The 22,361-nt window shown below is 39.8% G+C and overlaps 1 pseudogene; it reads left to right on the top strand.

Annotated features, from left to right (window-relative positions):
• The window catches only part of LOC144374646 (neuronal acetylcholine receptor subunit alpha-7-like), a 107,082-nt pseudogene extending 86,715 nt beyond the window's left edge, over positions 1-20,367 (top strand).
• The last annotated feature ends 1,994 nt before the right edge of the window (positions 20,368-22,361 follow it).

The following is a 22,361-nucleotide window of genomic DNA, read 5'->3' as shown; positions in this document are numbered from 1 at the left end:
TCTCAACAGTGTCTTAGTGGGACTAGACAAGCAGATCCTAAACTTTACAATAATGAGCAAAATGTCAAGAATAGCTAAAGCAATTTCAAAGAAAAAGCACTAGTTTGAGGGACTTGCCTTGCCAAATACCAGCACTTTCATAATTCTGTAATAATTAATATGATGTTGAATTGTACTGGGTCAGGAATAGGCATATAGCTCAAGGAACAAAATAAAGAACCCAGAAACTTGAAACATGTGATGATAATATCCCTATGCTATTTAGAAAATTGTTATAATCCATCCAATGTTATATCCAATTGTTTGATAATAATATCAATGTTATGGATAATTGAACGTGTAAATTAATAAAGAAAGGATTCTCCTTTGCAAAATAAATTTCACTGTGTATATTTAAGGTATATAGCATGATATCGTGAGATAAACATGCATAGTAAAAATTATTGTAGTGAAACAAATGAACATACCCATCATCTCACATAGTTACCCATTCTTCTTAAGTTTGTTTGCTTTTGTAACACTAGCAGATGAAGTCTACATTTAACAGGTCTCCCAAATACAGACAGTAATCCTCTTGTTGTATATTAGGTCTTTAGGCTCCTTCATCTAACATATCTGCTAATTTATGTTTTTGGAATCTCCCTACTTCCTTCCTATCCACTTCCTTTCTGCTTCTGATAAATACAGTTTTATTTTCTTTCTTGAATGGATTCTTCTGGAAGCCTTCTACTGATGACCCAGACATAACCTCCTGGAACTTCTAGCAGCTTAGAAATGACCATGAAAATTTGGTTCTACACAAGCTTTTCATCACAGACTGTAATAGGCCATACAGTGGGTCATAGAAGAAATGTTTTAGAAGAAAACATGGAACTTAATCAGAATATCTATGACAGGGTGTATAGATATAGGTACAAATGTATAAAATTCATCTAACAAAATCCATCTATTTTAAGCAAACTTGTTTTCCCTCTTGAAATTGGGACCTACCTTGCATCAGTAGTGCCTTTACCCTGTGTCTTAATATGTACTTTACAGATTTTTTTTCCTTTCTTTAGAAATCTAAAATAAATGGTGTCTTAGAACCATTGTCTTCTGAAATGTATGGGCTTCTCCTTCCTCCTGTCTTACGTATTTTCAGATAAGAGCATTTTCAACTAGTCTACTCTTCCTTCTCATAGTCTTTCAAGGATATTAAATGCTCAGATGGGATGGGACTGATTTCACTTGAGACTTCATTAGTTGGGGGTCATTCTGAACCCACACATGGTGTCCTCTTTGTACAGTATACCTGGATTTTTTTTTCAAAGCTTCATCTGTTCCTGGATGCACATTCTTATTCTGTGGAACACATATTCCATTGGGACTTGGACTTGCTGATACTTCTTGATGACTGAGCTTCACTGTTTTTTATTTTTATTTTTTCTCTCTGGTGGTCCATTTCTTCCTTCTCTGTGGTTGGCCCAGACACTCTCCCTTGCATGATTATGGTTGAGCCTCTCAAGCTCAGTGGTGGTGCTCATGGCAACAGGGCAAGTTGAGGAGTTTATCCTGAAACTGGGATCAGAGGGATCTAATTCCAGGGCTCTTTGCAGATACAAAATACAGTGAGGCACTACATGGGACCCCAAGGATATGAAGAAGGGAGAGTTCCAACTTCAGACCCACATGATCCACCTATGCCCTGTGGAATCTCCCACTTTATGCTTTCCCTACATCTGAAAGCATTGTTGGTCATCCCCTTAGGTTGGGCCCCTGAACCCTGCTTGGCACAGCCACCCTCAGTTTTTCCCCAAGCCCCTTTCTAGCCTCACTGCTTAGATAGTTTTTTTTTCCCTAGACCATGGGTGAGAAAAACACCCATGGTCTAGGGAAACAGAAGTTCCTGAAGCCTCCATCATTTAATTTTATCCTCAGGAACATGATAAGATCATGTCCCCTTCTAGAAGCATGGCGGAACTTTGTAGCTTCTCTGCCCATCTCTAGAGTCTGTGTAGGGGCCTTTCCTCCTGACCCCTCCCCTAAGGACAGAACCTATATCCTGAGTATCCGAGTTAAATTTGTCCTCAGTGAGTGCCCCCTTTGTGGTTGGTGGTGAGACTCAAAGGTCTCCTTACATCAAGATGGCACTCTGGTCATCTCTGGCTGGAGGAGGATGAAGGCAGCCAGAGGAAGGCAGGAAACCTAGGGACCAGGTTGGGCATCCTCAAAACTCTATGGATGCCTTGTGTCTTTCAGTAGTCAAGGAAAAAATGCACATATATATATATATATATATATATATATATATATATATATATATATATGCATTTCAAACTATTTAATATAGAAAATTTCAAATATACACAAAAGCAGAGAGAGGAATGAAGTGATTCCCTGTGGACCAATCTCATCTCTGTGGTTATCAGATTTTCCCAGCAGGAAGGCTTCAAGATCACATGCACTGTGGTTGCTGTGTTCTGGCATCTGTCGGACATTTCTGTGTGCAAAAGGCCAGGCTGTGCAGCAGACTGTGGATTTTGTGGCCACCCACAAAATGAGTGGCTTTAGCCATTTATATTTCAGAAAAATCTCATTATTTGTCTTGGAGAGCTATGTTCAAACTCAGTGTTTTGCAACAAGGTCCCTTTTCAAGTCAATCTTATCTCCAGCCCTTATGTTCAAAACAGATGAAAGTACTTTTTAGCACACATCTGTTACATGAGTTCACTTTTGTATTATTTATTGATAAAATCAACTCGCCTATGGGAAAGAACATTTTAACTGCTATCATGTATATTGATTTTCGAGTTTTGGTAACAATTGCAATGTCACAATCCCATGTATCTCAGTATTCTGTATGGATGAACAATACTTTGAAATCATGGAGTAACACAGGTAAGCTGTTGCTAATGGCAACAGTTTTTTAATCTTGTTTTAACCTATTACCCTTGTGGTCTTAAAAATCTCTTTACTTAAATTGGAATAAATGCTTGGAGAAAAAGCTCGTAGAAACTGCTTTTTTTTTTCCAGAGTTGGATCATTGATCTAACAGATGCTCATAGTATTTATTATAAATATAAAAACCAGGAAAGAAACCCAAGCCTAAAATACACAAAATTTTGTATCCTGTGGCATGGCATCAGACCACACTTTCTGTTGTTGCTGCCAAGGACCATTGTCAGTGGCAGAACACATGCCAAGTCTGGTGTAGATTCATTGTTATGTAACTATAGACACAAACTTGCATTTTTTAAAAGAGTAATGCAAAACTGAAATCTCATGTGGTGAATCATTTACAAGAAATTCAAATGTGGTGTACATTCATGGCAAGAGAAATTTCAGTTTATCTCTCACCCAAAGGGGAATAAAATGACCCATAAATTAATATTGGTAATCTCTGAAAAGTTAAAATTTTATGTATAATCATTTGATTGCATGGACCTTGATTCGTATTTTAAAAATACAAAGAAAAGAAAATATTGGAATCAAGCATTTGCAGAAATCTCAAAAGACTTCCATAGTATGTTAGGGTCCCAGAGAACCTAGTTTGAAAACCATGGTGCTATTCTGAGTTGCTACATTTTTGAAGGTTTGCATTTTTAGCTATTTTATGCCCAGTTATGGTTTCTGATATGACTCATTAACGCAGTCAGATACAGACTACAATCAAGCAAGAATATTTACATCCTTATCCTACTTCCTCTCTGTCTTTCCTTTCTGGTGTTTGGATGTTACCAGGTGGATGTGTTCTTTATTGTCTCAGTGGATAATTCTTTTATGTCAACTGAGCCTCCATCCCTCCCTCCTTTTCTTCCTTTAAAATTCCTCATATTTATCATATTCAAATCATGACTTTCTTATGTACTTTTTTCCTTCAGCTTCTGGTTCCTGTTATTCTTATTTGAAGATGGTTTTTAATATATTTTAAATCAAATCCATGATGTTTTCCAGCCTGTTATTTCTTTTGTCTCTTGCTCTGCATCTCCATTTCCTAGGAGAAATCTCTAGCATCTCTCGTTGGGACTCTCTGTTCCTGGGCTCCTGTCTGGATTGTTGTGGTGATCCTCACCTCTGTTCCCAGGTTTCATCTAAAAGTTTGTTTCTCCTTTCTCAGTTTCATCCTCATTTTTTCTGAAGCTGACCAAGGACACATATGTGGGAGAAAGCTCTTTGAGGCTTCAGTATTCTTGAAAATGCCTTTCTTTGCCTTCATGCTCGAATGGTTTTTTTTCTGCTCTGGAAATTTTTCTTTGTGTGATTTCTTTAGTAATTTTCTCCCTCCTACTCTCCTGTTGTCTCTGAATGGACTGGAGCTCTCCTGGCCTTGTCCTTAGGAGGTGTATCATTTCTGTCCTACTTGTCATCTCTGATTTTTTATCAGCCAAACCTCCAAATATTTATTTAGAAAATTATTTCATCAATTTTAGCTTTAATTTCCATATTGCTGTTTTCCTAATTGCAATATCCTCTTGAATTTTGGGGGAGAATATTACAGTTTTAAAGAAGTAATTTTGTATTCTTTTCATGGACAGATCTCTTTGGATTTTTAAAAGATGTGTATCCTTGATTGTAAATCTCATGTAAAGACTGATCACAAATATGTAGTGGTTCTGTGTTTTCTCCTGAGAGGACCAAGGCATAGAAAAGGCTCACTGAGCCTCTGTCCATCCATGTGGGCAGCCCTTACTAGAAGTTTTCTGGTCATCAAAATGAGGGGCAATTTGACTCTGTGGAATGAGCATCTTTTTTTTTGCCTAGGTTTTCTTGAGGCAGTTTATTATTATTTATATGTAGAAGGACTGTGTTTTAACACTACCCAGGATTTATTTTAATCAATATGGTAAGACATATAGACACAGAACTGACTGTTGCTAAGAAAGAAGATTTTATTCAAAGTTTCCTAACAACAAGAAGCATAACTCACCCCTGAGTCAGGGATACAGGGGGAAGTGCCGGATTGATTATAAGGCAAAGAAATCAAGGAAAATGTAGATAGATAGGAGCTTTTATTGTGGTTTGCCAGGGAAGGAACAGGTCAGGCAGAATAAGCAGGTTTATAATGGGCTGATTTGAATACTTTCACATCCCTGGGGTGATTAGGGCTGGTGGATAGTGACCCCCAAGTGTGAGAGCCTGATAGAATGGGAGTTGAGAGGTAGGCTCTGGATTGATTGATTTATATTTGAAAAGAGGTCTTGAAGACTTGTTTACTGTTTCTAGGAATTGACTAATCCCAGGAGGGGCAGTTCCTCCAGGTCAGCAAGGCCTCAGATGTGAAATGTCAGAAAATAGAAAAGCAAGTCATGGTTAATTTAGGTTTTTACTTTTAATCCTTTTTTCCCCCTTTTAGGGGTGTGTGTATGTGTGGGTGTGCACGGGTCCGTGTGCGCATTTATCTAAGTTGTCACTGACAGGGGAGGGTCTTGGGGCACATTCATCTAAAACTTGTGCTAAATTTGCTATCTCTTCCTACCCCCACCTTCATCATTACCAGCTGTGGACCAGAGCCCCTTTGGGATTCTGTGTCCAGCTCCCTCCTGCACCTGCAGTTTCAAACATATGGAGTACATTTGTTAATCCTCAGCAAGTATTGGGCCCCTTTGAAGAGATTGGAAGTAAAGCTTTGAACATAGAAGGTTATGACCTGTCCTGTGAGGTGAACGGGGTGGCCACATGCACCTATGTTCCTTATCTCCTGTGGAGATGTTGAGATTTTTTTTCCCATCTACAGGTGTTCTCCTTAATTGATTTTAGAGACCTGGGTACAAACAGGAGCCCCTAGAAAGCTGCTACTGTTCTGACCAGGGGCTCAACTAATCTAAGTGCACTGAGGAATCCACAGCCTCATAGCACTGGCTCACAAAACTCCATTTTCTGATTCTAGTGCTGATGAGAGGTTTGATGCCACATTCCACACCAATGTCTTGGTGAATTCTTCTGGACATTGCCAGTATCTTCCTCCAGGTAAGACCCATTTTCTTTGTCTTCTTCCAGTTGGAAAATTTAAGCAAGTAAATTAAGCAAATATCAGCCCAGTTGATGGCCCACCTGAGGGTCAACTGGCTCTTACATGCATCCTGCTTCCTCCTCTTCCCTTCTCTCTGTGCTTTCACGGTCCCCTCAAGACTGCCATCTTTCTCTTTTTTTCTTGGAATCCTGGCTCAAGTGGTCTTTGCCAGCATGTGCCGGGGGTTCTTATTTTCTGCCATGTGCTCTGTAAAGTCAGTCCATAATTAAAGCAAGTCTTCCTTGTTGGGGATAATCTCCAACTCTCTTTTCTACCCATAATCCAGATACTCAGGTCCTTTTGTCTCCATTCCAACATGTAAGTCAGATAAACATGCCCTTTCTTCCCTCTTGTGACCCACAAGTCTGATATCCAAACCATTTTTTTCTCCCTTCCAACCAACAAATCAGACAATCAGGTCCCCTCTCCTCCACTTCGGTCCTCCTCTTTCCTCGACTTCCTGTCTTGGCAGGTGTTCCAGGTGTTGGGGGAGATGGTGGGAGTGCTGCATGGTGTATTGAGTTCATGCATTCAAGAGCACTCAAGGGTTAGATGTTAGGTTCAGTGCTTTCTAGGGAGCTCATTACTGACTTGTTCCTGAACTAGTTTTTTTTTTTTTTCCTTTTCAGCTTTCTCATGGTGAGACACTTTCTGGGATAGACCTCCACCCCCCATCCCCAAACCCATTATTTCTTGGGATTTCTAAGGCCCTAGGCTGTTCATTGAGTTATCCACAGCTTGGTAAATTCAGATTTTTGGCCTTGAGGCACAAGGTGGATTGTTTTAGCATATGAATATTAACCAATCTTGGGTTTAGCTTTTAGAACTTTTTTTTTAACATATTCTTTTCAAGGATTTTCTCCTATACTGTCTGGTTTACTTAACTGCCTACTCAAAAGGAACCTGCAATTATCTCACTACCAGCTTGCACACACTCATACCACCCACACACAACCACACACACATCACATATTCTCACATTACACACACAGACACACACACACACACACACACACACACACATACACCCCTTCAACAGTCTGTCTTACTCATTCCACTGCACACAGCAAAGTCAGCCAGCTTTGCTTTTTGGGTTGTTGTTTACATGCTCTTTCTGTCAGCTGATGATAAACATCCTCTAGACAGAATCTGTGTTTGCTCACCTTAGAATCCTTGGCTCCTCAACCATGTGTGGCCCATGTGAATGGATGAGTGACTGAATCTATCAAAGACATACACCTCCCTATAATATTTGTATAGATTGAAGAAATCTAGCTTTTCAGGCTTTCTGTCTTAACACAACTGTTCTTGGGCAATTCCCCCCATTTTTACTACCCTAGCCTTTCCTTCTGACAGTGGGTCCTCTGTAGACCGGCTGTGGAATGCCTTCCAGCACATCTGAGTTCCTTTTCAACCGGCCTGCAAGTTATAGCTTCTGTTATGAGTGCCATTATAAGGGCCATTTTAGAAGATGGTGTCCAGTAGTCTCCAGGGTAGAGGAATATGTTGCTGCAAATTGTTCTTAGGACTGAGTTTATCTTCAGCTACCAGGGCAACACTCTGGACCCTCAAATGCTCTGAATGCAACAGACTCTGTGAGACTCCATCCTATGACCCTTCCTCAGTGGCCCTGGGAGTCTGGTCAGGATGGGACACATTGTGTTGTGACCTGGGACAATACCTTACACTGGAAGGAAGGGTACAGAACTCCCTGTGCCTTGGGGTCATGTAGGGCTGGTTCTGGGACACTGCTCTGTCCCTGCTTAGTGATGCTTAGTGTTACATGGGTATAAAAGAGTGTTTTGGGTGTGGGGTTTGAAATAGAGACTTGATTATAACGTGACTTTTCCTGCTTCATTTTATGCATTTATTTTTAATAGCTTTATGGAGGTAGAATTTACATATCATACATTTTAAGTACATGATTCAGTGATTTTTAGTAAATTTAGAGTTGTGCAACCATTACCACAATCCCTTTTTAGAGCATTCCCTTCCCTCCACAAAGATCCCTTTTGCCTATTTGCAGTTAATTCCCACTCCCACAGCCAGCCCCAGGCAACTACAGATCTGTTTTCTGTGTCTTTCTTGGATTTTTTCATAGAAATGGAATTGTATAGTTATAGAATGTTTTAACTTGCAAATAGTCTGGGTTTGGGGGAATCCACACTACTAATGGAAGGGGAGTGTCAGTTAAGACTTCCAGATTCCTATAAACATTTGAAATAATGCTGCAAATCATGTTTAGAGGACCTTGAGGGGGCAAATAATTTATTATCTGTTCACAACTTGGCTGTGAGGTGAAGTCTGGGTTTTCAAGGCACTTTGAGTCCCTGCCTCCCTATGGTCTTTATTTAACTTGATAGTTGACATTTACAAAGTACCTGCCTTTCCCCACCAGCAGTGGGACACTTAAGCCAATCATGCCTTCTAGTGTTGCTCAATCTTCTCTGAGCAGGGAAGAGAACAGGGCATAAAAATAAAAACTAGAATGATTTCATCTTCATGACCTTCTGGGAAATTCACTTTCAACTTAACAGAGCCTGAACTTCCTCTTTCAGTGGAAACCCTTCCTTGTATTCTCTTGGGCTTACACCTGTCAGGTTTTGTTGTATTTTTATTTTTATTTTAATTGTAGATGGACACAATATCTTTACTTATTTATTTTTATGTAGCACTGAAATCGAACCCAGTGCTTCACATAAGCTAGGCAAGCGCTCTACCAATGAGCCATAACCCCAGCCTGTTGTTCTATTCTTGATCTAGAATCCTCCACATTTATTTCTAGATAACCACATATTTTCCCAATTGGTTAGCTAAATAAAATGCCTTCCCAGACCAAACATACCCACACAGAAATACATGCCCCCATACTTTAGATTCTTGAGCATTTTTATTAATTCCTTTGAGGGTTTTTTTTTATAATGTTCTTTATTTTTCTCCTACTATTGAGTCTGATGCACAGAGCAAACACAAGTTTATAAAACTAATTTCTTTGCACAAAAAGCCCTGAGAAGTCTTCTTCAACAGAAGCTGTCATGGTTTTTGAATTTCAGAAGACAGTGAAGCTTTAGGTGAGCTGCTTGTCTAGAGGTTTGCAAGATAGATTGATAGATCAATAGATTGATCAATTGATAGATAGATAAAATATATACACTTTTTTTCTGGGTAGGTTTAGAAGCAGTTTGAAGGTGCAACATGGTCTCGAGGGACTGCTGTGTATTTTGAATCCATCTCAGTTGTCTTCCACTTCAGCCTTCTGGTTGTTTTCATCACTAACACAGGCATATTCAAGAGCTCCTGCTATATTGATGTGCGCTGGTTCCCCTTTGACGTGCAGCATTGCAAACTGAAGTTTGGATCCTGGTCTTATGGAGGGTGGTCCTTGGACCTGCAGATGCAGGAGGCAGATATCAGTGGCTATATCCCCAATGGAGAATGGGATCTCATGGGTAAGCCCAGCAAAGATACAAGACTTGCAGCCTGGGGGAAAAAAAAACTGCTTTCTTCCTGTTGAAGTTTAAAAGTTAGGGATTTTCCACTGACCTTTCCAGTGTGAGCATTTTTTGAACTCTGCAGCATTCTTCATCATTTACTGAGAGCTATAGGATGAGAAACCAACAACAATGAGTGAATCTAACACTTTCAGGAGGAATTTGCAGCTTGGTGAGGACATGTTTAAACAAGTCAGTGCTGGTGACATCTTCAAGTCCACGCCATTGCTAAAATATGATTGCACAGCAACTTTCAATCAACAGTGTGAATGTCATAAATGAGGTTCAGATAAAGTAAAAACAGTTTTATTCAGGAGCAAAACACATTTACAAATATTGGGAAATGGGTTTGGCTACACACTGAACAAGTCTGCTTAGGGATAGTTGAGCTTGGGGTTTATAACAAGAAGTGGGTATAAAAGCTTAGCATTTGGGGAAAAAGATCAACAAGATTGAGGCAACTCTAGTAGTTGGAAATGGATGCAAATCAGGGTGATCATAAATTTCATAGTCCATTGGATTGTCAAGCTCAGGAGGCAAACTGGTCATTGTAGCATTCCTCACATCTTGCAAGGAATTGTTAGATTATGAAAAAATTGTTCCTTCTGTAAGATTCAGTTCTCAACATGAAATTTATCTTGCAATCTACCCTGTCAGCAAATCTCTAAGACTTAGAAAAACATTTTTTTTACTACTCTGCAGTCATTTTCACTTTTATTTTATCAACAGCCATTTAAAATGGAAAAGCAATGTAGTTAAGATTCACTTAACACTGAATAAATATGCATTCTGAAATGCTTTGTTGCATGATTTTGTCATTATGCAAGCATCATACACTGTACATACACAAACTGAGACAGCTATAGTTCAGTAGGTGATATAAAACTGAAGCACATTTTTTATCAATTTCTTTTTTTTTTAAAGAGAGAGTGAAAGGAGAGAGAGAGAGAATTTTTTAATAGTTATTTTTAGTTCTCGGCAGACACAACATCTTTGTTGGTATGTGGTGCTGAGGATCGAACCTGGGCCGCACGCATGCCAGGCGAGCGTGCTACCGCTTGAGCCACATCTCCAGCCCTCAATTTCTTTTTTATTTGTTTGCTTTTTGGTGCTGGGGAATCAAACCCAGTGCCTCATGAAAGCCAAATGGGTACTCTACCACTGAGCCACAACCCCAGATTCACTTGTTTCATCTTTGACAGAAGCATCATTATGTGGCTCATGACTATAATTACTTTTATAATGATAAAAATTGAAAGTGCATCATTTATTATTATGTACTTTTATGTACTTATAATCCTTCAAAAGAATATTTACCCATTTGCTTAAGTATCACTGAGATATCTTAAAACAATTTTATAACAAACTAGCAAGGGTTTGTTCAAACATCAGTTACCAGGATTTTTAGTACTTAGCAAACTCCAGGGCTATGCTCGTGTGTGGTATATACATGGAAACAAACACAGTAATTATGTTTTCAAATGATAGTTCCTTTTCTCCTCCTCCCCATGCAGGAATTCCAGGCAAAAGGAGTGAGAAGTTTTATGAGTGCTGCAAAGAGCCATACCCAGATGTCACCTACACGGTAACCATGTGCCACAGGACACTCTACTATGGCCTTAATCTGCTCATCCCCTGTGTACTCATCTCAGCTCTGGCCCTGCTAGTGTTCTTGCTCCCTGCAGACTCTGGGGAGAAAATCTCCCTTGGTAAGTGCCCATATCTTTGGCAAGAGTCTGAGACTGGAGGCCCTTCCTTTAGGTCAGCTCTGGAGGGTTCACTGTGGATGGTACAGGGATGTATTTTGGGGTCCCAAGGGCCTGCCTGACTTATTCTTCATGAACCTCTTAGACCAAAGCAGCTCCAGAGTATCATAGGCTCCTGATTTGTGCTCCAAACTGGATGGATGTACCCTCCTGAGAATAACACAGGATCCTGGAATCCTCTGATCCTACAAAGAGTATGGATTCACCCATGGAGGACCAGCTAGTTTGATTATGCCCGGAAGTGCCTGTGCTTTTTCTCCATGGTGGCAACAAGTCAGCCTTCATTGTGGACAGGGAAGAGTTTAGCTCGGTTTCAGCTTGCATTTTTCTATTGTATGCAGCATGATTCCTTACAGTTGCTTCCATATGAAGATAAGTAAAGTAAAACTTTGAATGGTGAAATGACTTTTTAAATATCTCAAAGAATTTCTCAGTGTCTCAGTTCATCAATCACAAACATTTCACCTTCTGAGTACAAGGTTCAGAACATTACATAACTTTTCTAAGATCACACAGCTAGTAAATGGCAGAGTCAAAACCTGAAACCAGGCCTTCTGACTGCAAGGTTTCTTTTCCCGCTGTGTGGAGGTACCTCTCAATAATATTGCGGTAAAGAAACTGACAGATAATTGTTCTGTGTTGATTTCTCCAAATTTCTGATTCCAAAACTTGTCTTTGTCAGAGATTCTTTTGGGACTTTGACAGGTGATAGAGACTTTCTTCCAGAAAAACATTTAAATGCCCATATGTAAGAAACCATCTGTCCCAAAGCCTTTCCCCAGCAACTCCTTAATTCTTTGAAACTCAGGTTAGATGACCCAATTACTGGTAGAGGAAATTTAGAACTTGTTGCCTGTTTTGTCTGAGGATCTTCTGTGTGTTTGTTTTAGGGATCACAGTTTTACTGTCTCTAACTGTCTTCATGCTGCTTGTAGCAGAGATTATGCCTGCAACATCTGATTCAGTGCCATTGATAGGTAAGTCAAGAGTCAGGCTCCTTTCTAGAACTACAGATTTAGAGAGTCCCTAGCATTTCCCAGTAGATGCAAAGAGTAGAAATGTGTCCTTCATGCCCTGAAGAGCTGTATTGCTCCCTCACCTATTGCCTCTGTTCACTTGGGCCCAAATAGTGGGAAGAGGATATTCAACTTTGTGGTTAGGCTTTAAGTTACTGAAATGGCTAGGAGTGGCGGTGTGCCACTGTGGTGCTAGTACTCAGGAGGCTGAGGCAAGAGGATCACTTGAATCCAAGAGTTCAAAACCAACCAGGGCAACATAGTGAGACTCCCATCTCAAAGAAAAAAAAAACATGCAAAATTGCCTATTATACCATAATTCTCCCACTTATTCTTGCTTTGAAGTCAAAGATTTTATCATTAGAGATTCATTATTTTGGTTGAGACCTTGTTTGTCTACAAATGTTTTGTTACAAAGGGAGAAACATACAATTTACCTCTTAGTCATTGTTTCCAGGAATAACTCAGGGTTTCCATATAATAAGTATTTGGGGGAAATATATGTTTTGTCCAAGACAGGTATGAGGCATGACCTTCTGCTCGGGGAGGAATGACAGGTGCTTTGCACCTTCCTGTATGGAAATAAATGGAACCATACAAAAGGATACCCAGTCTAGTGGTTAGAATTTGATACTCTCATTACTGCAGCTGGGGTTCTATTCCTTGTCAGGGAAGCAAATCCTCCAATTCAGTTGTGAGGCTGCAAAGCAGCATTCTGCCAGCACCTATGAGGTTTATTATGGGAGGTACCACTCCTATACAGTGATGGGAAGTCAGGTCTTTGGGTTCTAGGCTGCCTGCTTCCCACCAGGGGTGTGGGCAGTGGGCTATAGGCCTGGCCCAGACAGCCAGTCACTGACAGTAAGAGAGCGAGGTCTGCACACTCCTCCTGTGACTTTCAGTGCTCCTGGGGCCTCAGATCTCACCCTGTGTCTGTTCTCTTCACAGCCCAGTACTTTGCCAGCACCATGATCATTGTGGGCCTCTCTGTTGTGGTGACAGTGATTGTGCTGCAATATCACCACCATGACCCTGATGGGGGCAAGATGCCTAAGTGGGTACGTTCCTCTCACTCCCATGGAGTCAGAGCCCCTCCCTAAAGCAGAGTCTTCATATGGTTTATCTGTTTTAAAAACCAGCCCCCAAAGTAGCACTCCAAAACAAATGGGTCTGTTTTTCATATGACTTCACCTCTCTGACTTCAACCTCTTTTCAGAGAGTGTAGTTATGGTGAGTGTGCCTCTTAGTATCCATCCTATGACAGTGTTTTAACCTGACATCCCAGAGCATGGCTCACATAACTGGCTGCCTGTGTATTTTGCTAACAGAGTGTTTCTAAAAACTATTCTTTTGCATGGCCAAATTGGAGAATTTTGCAACAGTAGAAAGCAACTGATGACACAGACACTTAGCAACTCGGTGAGGGCTTCACAACAGAATGAGCTATACAAAAACATAGCTACCCTTTCGTATCTGCAGAAAATTGATTTCAGGATTGCCTGTAGATATCAAAAATCTTTTAGATTTTGTTTAGAGAATAATGGAAAAACAAGTCTGTACATGTTTAGTACAGATGCAGTTATTTTCTTAAATGTTGGTCAAATCCATGGATATGGAACCTGCAGATATAAAGGGCCCAAGTGTACATACACTTAATACACATAGAAACATAATCTAATGGAAACCCTATAATGTAAAGGTAGATAGGTTACTAGTAGAGAAAGGAAAGGGGATGGGAAAAAAATGGAATAACTTGATTAGAACTGAGCCAGGGCCAGGAGTTTCCCCATGTCACCAGAACAAAACCTGAGTTTTCACCTCCCATGCTCATGTGGACCCTGCAGACCTTCTTGGTCTTCCTGTCCAGAGTGTTTAGTCTAGGATGGAAAAATCTCTTCTATCCCCAAAGGAACCTGTCTTTAGAGACCCATTAGTTTGTATTTAAGCCCAGAAGAGAGTCTAGGAATCACCACCATGTTAAACGTAGCATAAAGTATGAGATGCATTTATATACTCTCCAGGAACAGAAAGTTTCTGGGCTTTCTAAGAACATTCAATGTGCAGTAGTTCATAGTTACCTACAAGTTAACTAAGGGAAGATCACTTTTTTAAAATATTGGGCTTGCAAATTTATTGTTTCCCCCTCAAGTTCCTTTTCATGTACACTCTTCTCATATACTTAGTAAAAACTCACCTGTAACTTATAGTGCCAGCAGCAGTGTCACTCAACCTAAAATGATGATGCCTCCTGCATAGGTCACATTGCTACCATATGTGAGACTTGTTTTGAGAAGTACCTACCCCCTTTAAAAAATGGGATTCATTTGCACGTATGCAACTACATTCTCATCTGACTTTCTCATATATTTGACACACTTGGAAAAGATGCCAGGACAGATATGAGAGTAGGCTTCTAGTTTATTTTTTGTCTGTCTGTCTGTCCTTCTTTCTGTTTGAAGCAGATGATACATTTAGATACATTTACCTGTTTCAAAAGTGTACATCATATTAACACTATACCTAAGAAAATTGAGCTCCTATTCCCACCCTTCACCCTGCTCCCACCACCAATATTGAAACATTCAAATGAATTTCTTCTTTTTTCCTTTTAGTGTTTGTTTATGAAAATATGAACACTTATTTCTTATTAGTTATTCAACTGATATGGAGATAAGGGAATGAAACACAGATGCAAAACCATTTTTAATGACCTGATAACACTCTGCTCTTGTGAAAAATCTTAATTAAAAGCATATGCTAATTTTTCACCTCTTAGCATAAGAGCTTGTTAGAACCAATTGGCTACAAATGAAATATAAAGTGTATACATTTCATTTTTATATAGCATACTACATTTTTCTTTTCTTCCATGTGTTTTTAAAACATAAACAGCCTCCAAGGGACTCTTACAATGATCTGTTGCTCTGAAGAAGATACTGCTGAGTGCAGTGGCATTATGTGACATTTGCACAGTCAGAAACAAAACTATAACCTAACAGAAGAGGTCACGAGCACAGTTTGATAAATGCCAAGAGGATAATTTCATCTTTGGAGATGCTTTGGCCTTGAAAGCTAATAATTCAGGCCATGGAATTAAAAATAGACTTGGCAATGTGGATCATATTAGCTGGATTTGTGCCTCAGGGTATGTGCAGATTCAGTCATGGCTGGAAAAGTGCCTGACCCTGCTTGGCTCTCATGTGCACAGTTGCATCTGGGTATAGTTGCAATCACTATCGGACACCTTCCCTCAAGGTCTGGTGAAGACTTTGTGGTATTTCCAAGAAGGAGTTGGGCTAAGTCACTGGAACTCAGAAAGAGCATGTAGTCTCTGACTGATGAAGCTACAGAGGTCTAGGTACATTACCTGGTGTAGCCACTTGCTTATTGTATGACCTTGAGCCAATTAATTAGCGTCTTGGAGCTTCATTTTATCTGTGTGTAAAATGAGAGAATTAAGCTCACTTCCTAGAGCTCTTAATGGCCCAAGTGAGATGACATGTCTCTTGAGGGCCAAATTCACCCTAGATGTTTTCACAGAGGTTTATGTTTTCCTCCTCCGCACAGATGGTGAAAAACACTCCAGGGTCAGGAGACCCAGCCTTCCTAGCATATAGAGTGCCACCTACTGTGGAAAGCACACTGTGAAATGAAGGCCTATCTTTGAAGCTATAGTGAAAATTATTTTAGTGTTTCTTCTTCTTCTTCTTCTTCCTTCTTCCTTCTTCCTTCTTCTTCTCATTCCCTGCCCCCAGATCTTGTTTGCTTCAGTCACCTTTGATAAGATACCATAAAAATGAATGTCAGGAAAGACTTTCCTGCAGATATGAGCTTCACAACTTACCATCTCTATCTACATGGAGATAGATCTGCTAGGTTGCTGATGAAATTTTCCCATACTCAAAAAATGAAATAGGTATCTGGATGATTTTAGGAAAAGAGCTCCCTTTTTATATACTTATCTAGGGAAACTTACAAAAATTATATAGTTATCTAGAGATGCCTTCAAAAATGCTTCCTTTTTTTTTCTTATTTTGGGACATTAGCTGTCTCCCCTCTTTCCAAGAGAGTTAAAAATAATATAAACTCACATGGTAATTTTTCACAAACTTCTTCAGGCACATTAGTACCAAATGTGTATAATATACTTGAGCCAGAGTTTGGCAAACTGAGACCCAGCTGGTCAGATTTAGCCCACAAACTTTTTAAAATACAGTGTTATTAGAAAATTGTTATACTCATCTGTTTACATCCTTTCTATGTTTGTTACTTCGTAAGCTGAGTAGTTGCAACAGAGATCTGTGGCCTGCAGATCTAAAAATGTACCATCTGTCTCTTTATAGAAAGTTTGCCAACTCTGCTTTCAACTTTCAATATAAGTACTTTCCCAGACATCCTTTTATTTGGTGTTCACTGTAGCCTAAGGGATCCTAAGATGAGGGGCTCTATGACTTCCTTGGTCCACAGCACATTGGTGTCTCAGGAATTTTTCCACAGAGCTCCTAGACCTGAGGAAATATTCCCCAACAGTGTCTTTATTACATAGGTTGAAACAATTTAGCTTTTATGTCTTAACATCATGAGAGCCCCTGTAGGGTACATTCAGCACATCCTCTTGAGTCTTGGGATTAGATTGGAAACCACTGTCTTCATTTTTTTGTTTCACATTGGAACTTGATTTTTTTTTCAGGGAAACTTGGAAAACCAGTGTTGCAAAGATATAATGTCATCACGAGATGTGACCATCTAATGTTGAAAGCCTGAACTATTTCAAATCAGTGGTCCTTGTGTTCAAGGGCTGTCCTTAAATGTTAAAATCTCCCAGTGCCTCTGTGATTTACAGTGGTCTTCCAGGGTGCCTTACACACAGTATGGGAGATAGAGGATTAGACCTGAAGGTCCTTGGTTACAGATGTGTGAAGATCAGAGAGGGAAAGTAACTTTTGTTGTTTACCTATCCCAGAGGTATTCTTACCAAGCCAGGCCTCCTCTGACAAGGCTGTCTTCTTAAAGAATGCAGCATGTGTGCCCACCCCAGGGAAAAAAATCAGCTCATAACCAGGGTGATAAACCTGTTATAGCTTTTATTCTCACTTCATGTTTGACTAACAGTTGTTAGGCTTTGGCACCGCCTGCCCATATAGAATCACTGGGGAGGTGATGAAACGTGTTAGCCCCAGGATCAACAAAGTCAGGCCTGTTATGTAGGATCACAGTGCTGTCAGGATCAGTTAAAATCCACTTCTTGGCCTCTCTTAACATTCTCTTGTCCCCCCAGACCAGAGTCATTCTTCTTAACTAGTGTGCATGGTTCCTGCGCATGAAGAGGCCCGGGGAAGACAAGGTCCGCCCAGCTTGCCAGCACAAGCAGTGACGCTGCAGCCTGGCCAGTGTGGAGTTGAGTGCGAGTGCAGGGCCTCCTACCAGCAACGGGAACCTTCTGTATATCGGCTTCCGAGGCCTGGAGGGCATGCACTGCGCCCCGACCCCTGACTCTGGGGTTGTGTGTGGCCGCATGGCTTGTTCCCCTACACATGATGAGCACCTTCTGCATGGTGGACAGCCCTCAGAGGGGGACCCAGACCTGGCCAAGATCCTGGAGGAGGTCCGCTACATTGCCAACCGCTTCCGCTGCCAGGATGAGAGTGAGGCTGTCTGTAGTGAGTGGAAGTTTGCAGCCTGCGTGGTGGACCGCCTGTGCCTCATGGCCTTCTCAGTCTTCACCATCATCTGCACCATTGGCATCCTCATGTCAGCTCCAAACTTCGTGGAGGCTGTGTCCAAAGACTTTGCATAACATCACCCAGTTCTATACACATAGGAAATGCACAGATAGGCAAAGTGGTTGTTGGTGAGAATTCTGTGGTAAACTCACAGCAGCATTAAATGTGACAACTCTGATGTATCCTTTGTGGCTGTCAATCCTGATGGTTACAGGTTTCCTTGTTACCTTCAGTAATAGGATCTTAGTATTTTTCTGTTTGATATCTTATGCATACCATTGGCACATCACTATGTTCAGCAGGGCCACTGTACAGTCATTTTGCCCATTTGTTCTCTTTCTGGAGAGCCATTTAGAGAGATCTCTGTGGCTCCAGACTGCCAGGGCAGGCCTGTACAGTTGGTTTTGCATGCTTGCATGTCATTTGCCATAAGGCCCACATAAAAATTCAACGTGTGCTTTTGCCTGTGTACAAACCTAGATTAAAACTAATGATAATAAACCACTCACTAAATCCATTCTAATAATTGACTTGTGAAAGAAAAAAAAAAACTAAAACCTATCTGCTGGCTTTTCTGTAGTTCAACTATATATTTTTTCTCTACCGATGAGAGTCGGTAGAGAGAAACAGTTGTATGCTGTTTATAGAAGAGAGTGAGACAGACACTGTTTGTGTGTGTATGTGTGTGTTTCTTGTAAACTATGTTTATACCAGCTGACTAATTTTTACAAACCTATTCTTTTGAGAAAAATCAGAGGGACTCAAGTTTGTGTCAATTCCAATATAGGACCAGACCCAGTCAAGTGTGCATGAGAGGCTGTGTCCCCTGTAGATCCTAGATGACTCCCAAGATTCACGTGCTACCCCTCGACACTGTTCTGTTCTGCAAAATTCAAAGGACAAATAGTGTTCTGTGAGAAATACCAGCTCGAAGGAATAACTGAAGCTAAGTTACACACTTTAATGTGCTTTTTTAAAAATAAGAATGTCTTAGATGCTTCATACTTGTTGGAGATGATTCGTTTTAGAAGAATGTCCATCCAAATGCACACCGTAAAATGAGCATATTATTTGGCTTTTTCTCCATGTGACAGGGCCAGGAGGCAGGGACTGGGACCTCTCTGGGCCCCTGTGTAGTAAGAACTGGGGAGGGGATGGTGGCTTTCCGAGATGCCCATCAGTAGCAGTCAACATGGAGGAGCTGTCAGAACATCAGAGGCTGCACAGCAATAAGCCCTGGTTTCTGACTTTTGGGGTTCTGCCTCCTTATAGCTTGTTCACCCCAGTTTCAACACAGAAAGTTGGCTCAGGGTTAATGGGTGATTCACTGGAGATGTGTTCTAAAGACAAGAACAATTTCAATTTTTTAACCTAAGAGGGGACACCATATCCCACTGAGATTAGCAGGTAGTAATCACTATTGCCTCTTCTTGGTTGTTATTGTTTTTAATGAGATCAGAAGGTAATTCACCAAGAAAAACCTCTGTGGTTCTATTGTGTCATTCAGTAACTGCTCAAAGCTCAAAACTGTGCTTCTGAGCTCCTAGAAATCTTTAATCTGCATCCAACCACTGAGTGGGGCACATCATGAAAGATTAGATTTTCAGATCAAAAGAAATTGCCATCCATTTCACTAATTTCTGAGTAATGCCTATAAATTCACTTGTTTAGAGAAAATGAAGGTTTGTGTGTATTATGTGTGCATGGGTGCGTGCATATGTGCATTTCACTAATTTCTGAGTAATGCCTATAAATTCACTTGTTTAGAGAAAATGAAGGTTTGTGTGTATTATGTGTGCATGGGTGCGTGCATATGTGCAAGTGCCTGTGTGTGCAACTTGAGAAGAGAACTTGTTTACAACAAGAAGGTTGATAAACCACGAGACTCTAGTAAAATGCTATTTGGAGCAGGGTTGTTTGGCTTTTTTTTCTTTCTTTTTTTTTTTTTTAAAGAGAGAGTGAGAGAGGAGAGAGAGTGAGAGAGAGAGAGAGAGAGAATTTTTAATATTTATTTATTTATTTTTTTTAGTTCTCGGCGGACACAACATCTTTGTTGGTATGTGGTGCTGAGGATCGAACCCGGGTCGCATGCATGCTAGGTGAGTGCGCTACCGCTTGAGCCACATCCCCAGCCCCTTTTTTTTCTTAATTCATTTTCTTGTGCATGTCAGGCTCTTCTCTTATGTCTGGAAATATTTTAATTTATCATTTATCTTTTGATGTGTTTATTAGTTTGCTTGTTTATTGGCATATAGAATGTTTATAATATTATGTTGTAAATTTATCTGTATTTTTCTTTGCAGATACTGGGATTTATTTACAGTTTATTTAAATGCCTTCCTGATTTTGAGATTATAAATAAACTTACTTTTTCTTCTAAAATTTTGTGGTTTCATTTGTTTATATCTTCTGACTTCGAGGGAATCTTTTATTGCAAGAAACAGAGGTAAAGACCCTATTTCTTCCCTCCAATCTGTGATCAGTGGTGTCAATCCAGTATATAACAATGTGTTTCTGTAATAAAATAATATTCTCCCCACTTGCTCAAAATGCCACCTTATGTGTAAACTTAGTTTCTTTAAGCATTTGGGTCTATTTTTCTTCTGTTGATCTCTCTCTCTCTCTCTCTCTCTCTCTCTCTCTCTCTCTCTCTCTCTCTCTCTCTCTCTCCCCTCCCCCCGCCCCTTTTCTAAAGCTTTATTCAATAGTTTCAAGTTAACACACTCATCAACTGCCATTTTCTCTTTATTTTTCTGTCATATGCATCATTTTTTAAAATTGTACCTCAATTTATAAATTGAGTGTTGCTATTCAGAAACACTACAACTAGGCTTGTATTCAAGTCAAATTTTAAGTCACTCATTTGAGTTTTATGGGTTTTTTTAACAGGTTCTATGAATCTCTTGTCTATTTACAGATATTTTGTTTTGCTTATCATTTTCAATGGAATGACTTTTTTTCCATTTTTTCAAACTGGATGTTTAGAAAAGTCATTGGGTTTTCTACATTATGAATCTCTTGTCTTTTTACAGATGTTTTGTTTTGCTATCATTTTCAATGGAATGACTTTTTTTCCATTTTTTCAAACTGGATGTTTAGAAAAGTCATTGGGTTTTCTACATTAATGTCATAATCAACCACTATAATTGTGATATTTTTTCTCAGATTTTCTTTGGACTTCTTCCCAATATTACGCTTCTTTCTTTCTTTATCCAATTGCATTTGTTAAGTAACAATGATTCACATAGCACACTTGTCTGTTCTTAATGTTAATGGGATATTTTAATGTCTCACATAATTCTGTTTGTATGAAGACATGTATTTTCCTTGTCATAATAAAAAGGTATCCATTTAGTCTCTCAAACTATTACTGCTCCCTTGGAAAAATGTGCATATTAGATTTTTGTCAAAGCCTTCCCAGTATCCATGGAGATCATCAGATACTTTCCCCCTTTGCTCTAGTAGAATGTTTTATTATGTTAATAGAATCCTTAAGAGTAAATCATTATTATATTCCTGAGGTGATTGCTACTTGGTCTTATGATTTTTGCTATCAATAGTCGTAATTATGATTAATCATTCCACAGCTTGCTTTTGTGTGCATCGATGGATTCAACTTACTGTGGATGACAAATATGCAGGAAAAAGTTGCATCTGCTCTCTGAACACATACAGATTTTATTGTCACTATTCCCCAGTAATACAATATGGCAGCATTTACATAGCATTTGTATCATATTAGGTATTATAAATAATGTAGGAATGATTTAAAGTAAAGGGGAGAATATGTATAGGTTACATGCAAATATTGTACCATTTAATATGAGGGAATTGAACAACATCATATTTTGATATCTGAGGAGGGTCCTGGAATGAAACCCCTGAGGACTACTCTACTTGGTTTTAGAATCATTTTCTACTTAAGTTTGAGAGAACCATGTGTGAGATCTCTGGGCTAGCACCATTATGTTTCTGGATTTCTCCTACCAAGCAGGTTAGGTCCTCAAGCACTTCTGGAGTTAATTTCAGTTACATATTTTAATATAAAATTAATCATATCTATTTTTCATCTTAGAATAGTTTTACAATATAGGTGTTTAGGATTTTTAATGTATTTTTTTCCTCCTCTAATTGTGTACGTGTCTCCTGTGTTCATTGATTTGACTTGACACAGTTTTTTTTTTCTTTGACATTTCTACTTAGCAGCTTGGGGACCTAGATGCTGAGTCCCATTGGTCCCTGTGCTGAGGCAGTCTTCCTGCTGATAGCAGGAATCAGGGTAACCCAAGCCACAGGTACAGAAGTGTAGCCTTCTCCTGCCCAGCTTCAGGGACCCAGGATGGGAACTTTTGCCTTCCATGGGCACTGAGAGCCAG

Source organism: Ictidomys tridecemlineatus, unplaced genomic scaffold (genome assembly GCF_052094955.1).
Source record: "Ictidomys tridecemlineatus isolate mIctTri1 unplaced genomic scaffold, mIctTri1.hap1 Scaffold_80, whole genome shotgun sequence".
NCBI classification, from domain to species: Eukaryota; Metazoa; Chordata; class Mammalia; order Rodentia; family Sciuridae; genus Ictidomys; species Ictidomys tridecemlineatus.
The sequence above is the reverse complement of the archived record's forward strand: the minus strand, read 5'-3'. Positions and strand labels throughout refer to the sequence as shown.